This window comes from Myotis lucifugus, unplaced genomic scaffold, assembly GCF_000147115.1.
Source record: "Myotis lucifugus unplaced genomic scaffold, Myoluc2.0 scaffold_73, whole genome shotgun sequence".
Lineage (NCBI taxonomy): Eukaryota > Metazoa > Chordata > Mammalia > Chiroptera > Vespertilionidae > Myotis > Myotis lucifugus.
Genome location: NW_005871121.1, coordinates 242,844 through 251,700, shown reverse-complemented (window position 1 = coordinate 251,700; position 8,857 = coordinate 242,844). Strand labels below are relative to the sequence as shown.

Here is an 8,857-nt window from a genome sequence, read left to right as displayed (position 1 = left end):
CCGGGCAGCGCGTCACCGCCCGCCGCAGCCGGGCCCCGGGCGCGCCTCCGGCCCTGGCTGCGTGCGGAGCGAACGAGTTCGGGGCTGCGACTCCCGGCGCCTTCAGCGGCTGCGCTGCCCGCGAACTGCGGCGGCGGCGTGAGCAGCGGGGGTCGCGGCTGCGGGAAACGCTCCGAAGCCCGGGGACATGCTCTCCGCTCGCTAGTGGCGGCGGCGGCGGGGCCCCTGCGCTCGGCGCGCACCGTGTCCTGGCGCCGGGCTCGCGGTGTTGCAGGCGGCCGCCGCGCAGACCGCTCTCTCATCCTTTTGTCCTTCAGTCGGAACGTGAATGTACTGCTGACGCATCCTGTTCTGGGGAAGATGAGCGTGATGCAGCGCTCCGGAGTCGGAGCAGCCTCCCCGCCGCCGCCGCCCTCGAGGGGTTAACCCGGCGCCTTCCAGCGCCGCCGCGCAGCCCGCTCAGCCTCCGTCCCACTTCCTCCTCCTCCCTCTCTCCTTCCCTCCTTCCTCCCCTGCTTCCTCCCCGCTCTCCCCCGCCGCCACCCCCTCCCCGGACCGCTTCCTCCGCCCCCTCTGGACGAGGGGAGCGGCGGGCGAGCGGTGTGAGCGTCTAGTGAGCCGCGCGCGAGTCGCGGGCGTTCGCAGCTATTTTGGTCTGGTCGGTCGCGGGGAGCCCGAGCCGCCGCGTGGCTGTTGATAGGCTGGAGCGGGGCTGCTGCGGGAGAGACCGCCCCGCCCCCGCCCCGCACACCGGCACCGGACACCCCCCGGCACCGGGTGAGGTGGGCTCAGGGGCCGGGGACCCGGAGCGCGGCGGCCCGCGGTGGGGCTGCTGCTTGGCCAGCCTCCCGCCGGGACCGCGTCATCCTCACCCCCGCCGACTGCTGACGCCCCTGGCCGCGCGGCTCCAGCCGCGTACGCAGAGTTGGGAGCTGCACCATGGGGACGCGGGGGCGGCTGCGGGGGTGGGGGTGCAGGAGACCGGCAGCCTGAGCGGCTGCACCCCGGCGTCTCCGTCCTGCCCCTCCCTTGCAGATTTCCTCACCCCTCCTCGGCTTTAACTGGGGCTCTAAACGATAGTTAGAAAAGGGTTGCGGGGAGGCAAACAGTGGAGGGAAAGACCAAGAGCGGGGAGCCGGGGAATGACAACCTGGGACGGCACTGAGGCTGGCAGAAAGGATCGAGGTGAAAACTCCCAGAACCCAGGGCACAATCAGTTCATTCATGGAGCCGCAGCTTCTCACTCTTCCCAGCCCTGTGGGCCCCTTTACCCTCCCTGCCCTAGAGGATTGGGAAGGAGGGGGGCGTCTAAACCTGCCCCGTGAGCTTCCCCAGCGCCTCTTCCTTGCCGGGACTTCCTGAAGAGAACTCTGCAGCAAGTTGCAGAGTGAGAGGAGACCCTGGGGCACTAGACAGACCATTGTAGCCGTTTTCCAACCCAAAAAAGCTAACCCCTTTCTTTTGCCTAGTTAGGGTGGGGCTAAGCCATTGGAAGCCAGTCTGGTAGAATTTGGCCTGGGTTTCACATTGCTTTTTCTCGAGGGCTGGCTCTAGACCCCTCCCCCCAACACCGCCTCACCTAGGCAAGCTTGCTTGTCAATCACCTGCACGTGGGCTATTGGCTTAAGAATGGGCAAGTCCTGCATTTCTCAGCTCTACATGTTATCTCAGTATGGTTTGCTGCCAGTAACCTGAGCCTCATCCTTATATATGCTAGGGATCCTTGAAGTCCTGGCAAGTTGGATTCCCCATTATTTACCAAGACGTCTTTATTATGCATTTGCAGTCGATATGTTACTAGGGTCACATAGTAAGCGGTGGAGCCAGGATTTGCTCTCTGGCAGAGCTCAGGTGTCTAGGAAGTGATTCCCCAGAGTTGTCTCCCTGTTGTTGAGAACTCAGGTTTCATCCATCCACTGTAACAGGCATTTACTGGGATGTTTCATGCTCTCCACGGTGCTAGGGAGGGGTGTGTTTTTGCTTACTCTTCACTTACCCAGTGAAGTAACTGCCATAGTTGTCTCCATTTACAGATGAAAGTACTGGGCTCAGGCAGGCAAATACTATGCTTAAGGTCATACACCCGAAAAGCAACAGAGTCAAGCATTTCAATTCAGCCTTCAAATCCTGAGCCCAGTGTTTTCATCACTATAACAAAAATGTCCAACGTGTCTACTCTGCATAGAGTAAATAGTGGAGGTAAAATTGTAGGAAAGACTTAAAAAGTTCAGTGAGGATAAATAGAATGAAGAGTGGGAGAGGAGGGAATGAGAGAATAGATCTTTTATTTAACTTATTTCTTTCACAGTAAAAAGAATGAGAGAAATGGAAGTAGGTCTAACCCTGATAGTCATAGTTAGATCCATCTGGGCTCTTTAAAAGCAGCAGGACACTACCATCCTATAGACCCAGGAAATGTAAACCTAGCCCGACGGGTCTGTGGAGGAGTATCAGAAACTTGCTGCTTAGGGGTTCCTCTCCTTGTCACAGCTGGCATCAAGCTGGTAGAGTGCCAGAGGGTACCCTGGCCAGGATCCAGGTAGCACACTGGAGTGTGGCTACCTCACCCTCCTCGGGCAAAGAGGGTCTCCGCCTGGGCTGGTCTCCTGCCAGTGTAGGCAAACTCAGGCTCCATCTGTTCAGCTCCGGGCCCAGCAAATGAAAGGCTCTGCCCCATAACTGTGTAGGTGGATGGAAGGGTGGGCTACCTTGGATCAAACCAGTACTTAGTAATCAGATTGTCGCCCGGTAAATATTTGTAACGGATGAAAGTGAATAAATATACCCAAGCTCTGTGCAGCCCATGGAGTTCTAGATGGGGCTGCTTTGTCCTCGGGCTCGTCAGCGAGACTGAGCATCACAGAAGCTACGAACTAGACCGAGGAGGCTGCGGGGCCATGGCAGCACACAGCCCTTCTGAACTTAAAGTGGCACTGTAACCCCAGCATCATCTAGCCATTGCCTGTTGTCCTCAGCCCCTGGTTCTGACTACTTCCTTGATTTGAAGTGTTGGCACCAACGAAGAAAAAGAAGAAAAAGGCTTAAATTAAGATGAAGAGATGGAAAAAATGCTGGGTTGAGAATGTTTTCTGGTTTCACACAGAGATTGCTGTGATAAAGAGGGAGAACTGAAGAAGGCAGCCAGTGATTGGGCAAAGCCTGCATCAATATCTTGGTAGCAGCACTAAGACTGAGATACCTGAGTCTAGTCCCCTTTCTGCCACGGATTAGACATGTGAGAAATCTTAAAACAGCTCTAAACCATAGTTTCTTCATTTATAAAATTAAAGAAATGGACTAAAATGTTCCTCCAGTTCTCAGGGGCCGTGATTTCTACGCCTTCTCAGATTCGTAGCCCTGTAAAGAAGGTTGAAGGTTGATCCTTTGGGATTGTAGCCAAGTCTTGGAAATGAGCCATGAAGTTGGGAAGACACCGCTTCCTTTAGTTTAATCTAGCCAACGCAGATCCGTGTTTTCCCAGCTACTAAGAAGGCTTATAGATCACAAAGTGTTAAAGCTGAAAGGGACCTTGGAGATCATCTGAACTTAACCTCTCATTTTACAAATGGCATTAATGAAAATCAGTCCTAGTGACTTACCTTAAGCCACATGACTAATTAATATCAGAGTCTGTCCCTTCTGAGCTCAGCCCCTGAGTCAAGATGACAATGTATGGCTAATTGGCATTTAAACCTGGGCTTGGAAAATATCCCCAAATGCCTGTCTCATGTGGGCTTGTATGCAGGTGCTGTCCTTTTACTTTGCTGGACTAGGATAAAGATGGGTCTTTGTAGCCAGTCTGCCATTCCAAGTGACTTCAGACCCATAATAAGAAATGGAAGAAAAGTTCAGCCGGGGACGGACTCAAAGAGGATTGCCTGGCCAGCCTGATAATTGGGCTTTTGGTAAAGCCCAGAGCTAGACCACTCCCAACCTTGACATGCAGCCCTGAGGCACTATCCTGAGCAGCCACTAGATGTCCATAATGTCTCACAGGGTTTGCTCCGTGTGCCATCTTGGGCAGGGTACTATCTTGCCTCCAATAGGCTTTGAGGCCCCTTAAGGTAGGCCCACCAGTGACAGGAAGATCACATTTTTCTTGAAACTCCAGTTCCTGTTTGCTGGACTGCCAACCCTTTTCCATTTTATACTCTGTGCTGCCATTTTAGTTAAGAACGAGAAAAGAGCAAAATAGAAAAGGGACCTTGGGAAACAGGAAGAAAGATAGTATGGGAGTGGCTCTCCACAAAGGTAAGGAAAGATATCAATTGACTGGTGGATTGATGACAAAGCAGAATAAGAAATGGTCTGTGTGGAAATAGTCACCTCCTCTCTTATCCAAGGCAGTGAACACATCGAGGGTGTGTGTGTGTTTGCATCTTCCTCATATGTGAATACCCCTCCAGGGTCACCTTCTTTAAGGTTATTTTTCTTGCCTGTGATCCCAAAGTGAGGCTGTGGCTGTGCCATTACTACCCACAGTCACTAAGGGAATGGATTTTCTTCCTTGAACCTGATGATTCAAGGCCACACAACTGTTCTAGAAGTATTCACTCTTATGAGTGCCCTCAGAATCCACTGTTCTTTTCCCCTAAGGACTCTACTTTCTAAGGAAGGCAGAAGAAGCAGACAGAAAATCACTCTCCCTACAGGTCCCATCCAGAGAGTAATTTAAAAACCTCGGCAAAGAAAAGACAAGATGCTTAATGAGAATGGCGAAGAGCTATAGACTGAAAGGACTTCTTCCTCTTCTCTGAAGCTAGTTTCCTGGGGCTTACAATATTTGTGGGCTGCCAGGCCTGACTGGAGGGAGAAATCTCCCAATCCCCCCACTGCCTCCTCTTTTGGGGTAGGCAGTTTGGTGCCAGTCTAGCCACAGTCACCTGTACGGTCACACGGACCTTGCGAATGTTCACCTCTGCGGGTGCATTGGCCCATTACAGGCCCTTGTGGTTTATCCTTCTCTATGATTGCTTTTTTATAGCAATAACAATGGTAATGTTAAAGCAGTACTTACTGGGGAGTTGGTAGCTACTTGGAAAGTGTCCTTACACATATTTGCTCCTCATGACAGCTCTGTGAGGTAGATACAGTTAAGTTCCCCATTTTGCACATGAACTGAAGAAACTTTCTCAGGACCCCAGAACTAGTGACTATTAATTTCTTGAGGCTGTTGTAACAGATTATCACATGTTTGGTGGCTGTAACCTGGCAAGGTCACGCTCTCTCCACGGGCCCTAGGGAAGAATTGTTCCTTGCCTCTTGCCTCCTCCAGTTTTTGGTGGCTGTCATCATTCCTAGACTTATGGCCACTTCAATCTCTGCCTCCGTGGTCATTTGACTTTTCTTCTGTCCTTTCCTCTTTGTGACTTATAAGGACACTTGTCGTTAGATTTAGGGCCCACCTGGCATGGCTCAGTGGTTGAATGTCAACCTATGAAATAGCAAGTCAGGGTTCGATTCCTGGTCTGGACACATGCCCGGGTTGCAGGCTCCATTGTCAGTAGGGGGCGTGCAGGAGGCAGCCAATCAGTAATTCTCATCATTGATGTTTCAGTCTCTCTCTCTTCCTTCCTCTCTGAAATCAATAAAAATATATATTTTTAAAAGTTATAAGCTTTTAAAATAAATCTTTATTGTTGAAAGTATTACATATGTCTCCCTTCTTCCCCCATTGACCCCTTCTAGCATGCCCCCTACCCCAGACCAGCTTTTTTTTTTTTTTAATGCTGGGAAATTAGAGAGGATCCTAGTGGCCTTTAGGTTTCTGTAGTCCTCAGTTTTTAGAATTGCTAGCCCCTTGCTGACAGATTTATGAGAGTTTTATGGAGATATCATAAAGGCTCACATATTCTTAGCAGTTGTGAATGTGAAGAGTGAGGAAAGTGAGTATAGGTGTGCATGTGCCTGTCATTTTCAAATTTGCTAAAGTTCATTTTCTCCAAAGGGAGTGGAGGCTATTGAGCCTGAAATAGGGAGCACCAGGACAGTAAGATCAAGTGCTCTGAAAGTGGCTGTGCCAACGCTTTTTGCTAATTAAACACTGTTAGGACAATCACCACTAGCAGCAGTAAAGGGCGCCCCATTACCTCGCTTTATGGAGAGCTGGGTAAATTTAAAGGCAGCTATAAATATCCCACTGAGTGCCTGAGCTATAGCACAGTCCGGCTGGGCAATGAGAGGAGCCAGAGCTTCTGTCCATGGTCCTCTTCTCTGTTAGCTGTCAGTCCCCAAAATTTTCATGATTAAAGAACAAACAATTCCATCAACGAATTCTTAATTGAAAACATTCAGGGAGAGCCAAAACCAACAGCTGTGCGGAGAGTCCGGTCACCCGGGTCCTTCTCCAGCTTTGTCATTGACCTGCTTTCCCTTTTACCTTGAGGAAGATGTTCCTTCAGTTTATGACTCCATTTTTCTCAGCCATGGGTGTGTCACAGAATATTTTTAAAAATCGTCACATGGCTTAGGGCTGTTCTGGAAATATTCTAGGGCCCCTTACTGAGCAACTCACTGCTTCAGAGAAAAACTTACAGTTTGGAAAGTATGAACAAGATGGGAACATACTTTTCATCCTTACCCTAGGGAATCTCTGAATGAATTTAAGACATATATTCAGCTTGGAACTTTTTCCATGCTTTTAATCTGCTCAGTTGTCTTGAAACCTGTTGTGTTCTTTTCTGCGGTTTCTCCTTGCATCTCTTCTGTGGCCTCCAAGCCACTAATCCCCTCGAGTGGTGCCATGTTGTCACTGCCTACTCACCACCAGCCTTCTTGGTCTGCTGTTCAGTCTCTCTGTGGATCAGCCTGTGCTGCCAGCTTCAGCAGTGACTAGAGTTTTCCTAGTTCCAGTTGGTGTGGCCTCAGTTCATCATTCAGTACTGGCCTAGGACTGTGAATTCATTTGTCTCCTCTAAGGAATTTCATAAGGAGAATTGGAGGACCCAGAATGGAAATGTGGGCTTGAATTTTGTCTTGTTGTTGCATCCTCACCCCACTCATCCTTGAGCCAAAGGACAGACTCTACCCTTAGAAGTGGAGGGGAGTGCAGCATTGGGAATAGCAGGAGGCCAGCCGGGAGCTCCACCGCTGGCTTCCCCATGAGTCATCTAACCATCAATGGGTAGGTTGGCTGACACCCAGGTTCCTGGATGCTGCGTTCCTTTTTCATTATGATATGAGCCTCTTCAGGAGTTAGATGTACCCGGCCTCCAGCCTGCTCTTGCTCCTGTTTTTAGATGTGACTTTCTCTATCAGAGAAGAATTAGAATTCCCCAATTTCTTGGTTTTCATCTTCAGATTAGATTTTCTCTCTCTCCCTCTCTCTCTCTCTCTCTCTCTCTCTCACACACACACACACACACACACACACACACACACACACACACTTCTGGATTTGGCCAGAACTGCTCAGTAAATATTTGTTTTTACACAAGGAGAGTGTGACTACTTTGAACTTCATTCTCCTTTACCCCAGAACGCCACCTCCCTGTCCATGAATCCCCATCTCAGTTTTTGCCGCCCTATCAGACAGGAATGCTGAGTCCGTTCTCAGGAACCTGTTGGTCTACTCTAAACTACTTCTCTGAGGGACACCAGACTGAACTCTCTGCTTCAGGTGAGGGGTGCTGAAGCCCCAGCTTTTGTGGGGCTACCAGCTGCAAATCTGGGTGTCTCCCACCATGATGCCTGGACACTGGCAGCTGCGCAGAGGAGCCCTCATTCTCTATCACTTTCTTGGTGACTGGAGCCAGTTTGTGTAACAGCCAGGAGGCTGCTTGATTTGTATTCCGTGCACAAGCCCTGAAAAAAAAAGGTCTGAGCAGCCCTGAAAGGATTCTTTATGTGAGTGAGCAGGCTGTGGGCTGGACAAGGGCTGTCCCCCCACCCCCCGCCCCCTCAGCTGGCCTCTCTGGCCCAGCAACTTGGTGGTGTTTTGGAGCTGGCACGGAGCCCTTGGGGATCCCTACCCATGAGGAGAACATCTTTGGATCCCAGGCACAGAGAGCAACTTCAGCTCCATTCTTCCTGCCCTGGCTTCTGGCAGTCTGTCTCCAAATTCCGGTCCATGGGGTCTCTTCAGAAAAGGTGTGTGTATGCATGTGAGACAGTAGGTGAAAAAGAGAGAGATGAACATGGACAAACCAACCCACCAACCAACACACGGGGCTTTCTAAGTCTCTCTAGCGGAAACCTCGGAGAGAAAGATGTAGCCTGTGTTTAACACTCCGAGGACGAGTCCGTCTCACAGCCAGCAGGACTGTTCACCTGAGCCTTGTCGATTTCCTAACCAATGAAAGCTGTCTTTTGCCCCTATTGTCTGCAGAGGGACAGAAATAAGTCTCCCTGGTCCTGCACTTCAGGTAGCTGCAGCATAAAATTCCTTATCAAATTGAAATCAAGAGGAGCTCACACTGTGATAGGCACCAGGACCACTTCCGCCCTTCACGACCATCAGCAGCCCTGCCCCATGTTCAGTGCCGCTTAAGGAGTTGGCTCCCTGCCAGCTCCTGGCTGCGTCTGTCTCTTTAAGAATGTTATTTATTATTAATTAATGAGTTTTCTAAACACATAACCTTGACTCTCTTGCTTAAGTGAACGAGACCATTCTCATAAATACTATTTTCTAGGAAGGAATTAAGTAGGTGTTGAAGGATGTTCTGAAGCCTCTCCTGAGCCTAGAGGGCAGTAGCACTGGCAGGCGAGGAAGGCGGTGGGTCTTAGTCTTTGGGCCCAAACGTCACCATGTGAGGCTGCATCTCTTTGTGAGAGCAGCCAAGAGGAGAGGTTGGCTGAGTTTTGTCTTTTTTTTTTTTTTTTTTTTTATTGCTTAAAGTATTACAAAGGGTATTACATA

At 50.3% G+C, this 8,857-nt stretch overlaps 1 protein-coding gene across 1 annotated transcript in view; it reads left to right on the top strand.

The window, feature by feature from the left end:
- Positions 1 to 8,857, top strand: part of SND1 (staphylococcal nuclease and tudor domain containing 1) — a 439,366-nt gene that overhangs the window by 379,978 nt on the left and 50,531 nt on the right. The gene's annotated exons all lie outside the window — the stretch shown is intronic.